This window comes from Capsicum annuum, chromosome 2 (assembly GCF_002878395.1).
Source record: "Capsicum annuum cultivar UCD-10X-F1 chromosome 2, UCD10Xv1.1, whole genome shotgun sequence".
NCBI lineage: Eukaryota > Viridiplantae > Streptophyta > Magnoliopsida > Solanales > Solanaceae > Capsicum > Capsicum annuum.
The window spans coordinates 60109259-60110927 of NC_061112.1; positions in this window are offsets into that span (position 1 = coordinate 60109259).

Below are 1669 nucleotides of genomic sequence, written 5' to 3' on the forward strand. Positions count from 1 at the left end.
ATTTTTAAACGTAAATATAATTATATGCATATTGGCTTAGTACAAATTGCCTTTCGACCTTTAACCCTAAAGGGTCTCCCTGAAACATTTTTAGCTGCTTTGCGTGATGCTAGAAATCTAAATTTTCTAAAATCCTTAATGGGATCTATTGAATCTACTCTTGCTTATGGTCCTGTATATTTTAATACTCAGCCAAATTTATAATTATCTCTAACTGATGTAAATATTCTTCATGCTTTAACCTTAAATGTGAAAACTCATGGATATGATTATGCCCCTGGATCTGAACTAATAGGATTATCTTACCGCATATACTATCGATTATTATCAACTCTAAATCCTCGATGTAAGTTAATTGATGATAATTCTGATTGCACTATGCTTATTGAAACTAATTTTATAAATACTAGGGTCACTACCCGAAGATCTATTAGATGGGATGAAATTGATTTCCCCCAAACATGGATTTTAAATTCAGTCACTTTCCCAAAACAATTGGCGGACGATGTGACTAAGTCAGAGTTAACTCAAGTAACTCAAAATCCAGATGGACGAATTTGTCTACAATTTGATAGTAATCCCCCAGTCTATAGAAATTCTTTCTCAATAACACGAAGACTTCCTTCTATTCATTATATTTCTCCTATAGAACGTCAGTATGGTCCAGCTAGGAATCGAGCGGCATCTTTGCATACTATTAATTCTGCAGATTCGCATACAACACCTAAAGGTGTAGAAAAGATAAAAATCAACTCAAAAACTAATATAGTTCAAGATTTTGATAATGAAAATCCTACTCCATCTGAAATGGATTTTGACATCAATTCTGCTTAACCATGATGACACAACTTATTGATTTTAGTCCTAGTTCTCAGGCAACAAAATATATTAAGAAAGAATTTTTTTCTGAAAAATGGAAAACCTTTAGGACATGGTTTTTTGAAACTTATACTCCTGATGAATTACGAAATATTTCAGAAGAATTCTATGAAATTTGTGCTTTACATAATAAAATTATTTTCTTTGTACCATGGTTCATGTCTGCATATTTACCGTCATATGTCAAAATAATCGAAAGATCTTATCAAAATTCTGATGGCACAATTACTCAAGCACTCTATCCTCCTCAGTCTTCCTTTATATTACCCAATAATACTGGCATGACTTTTTCTGCTTTTCAAAAGTTCGTCAGTGAAGATGTGGGAAAAATTACTATTTCTGAAATAAATAACCTTATCGCCCAAAATAATTATTTGAATCTTTATGTTATTATTATTATTATTGTTATTCTTATTGTTGTTGTTGTTGTTGTTGTTGTTGTTGTTGCTTGTATGCAAACAGTCCTTTGGATATTTGCATTTAATAGAATCATTTGATTTATTATTTTGAGGTGATTTTCAAAACGGGAAAAATTCACTTTTTTCTATATTACAGAAAAGCCAGTGTCGGCTTAATAGGGAAATATAATGTAATTTTAGGTTATTAATTGCAACTCACACGTGATGTAATATGCAATGACAAGATAAACTTTTATCCTTTTCAACAATTATTCTTTATATACAATAAGTGTCATGTCTAATGTATCAATTTTAATCTCATATTTTATACTTAATGTGGCAAATCTCAGTCATATGATTAAATATTTAAACTTCAAAATACATCGAATTTT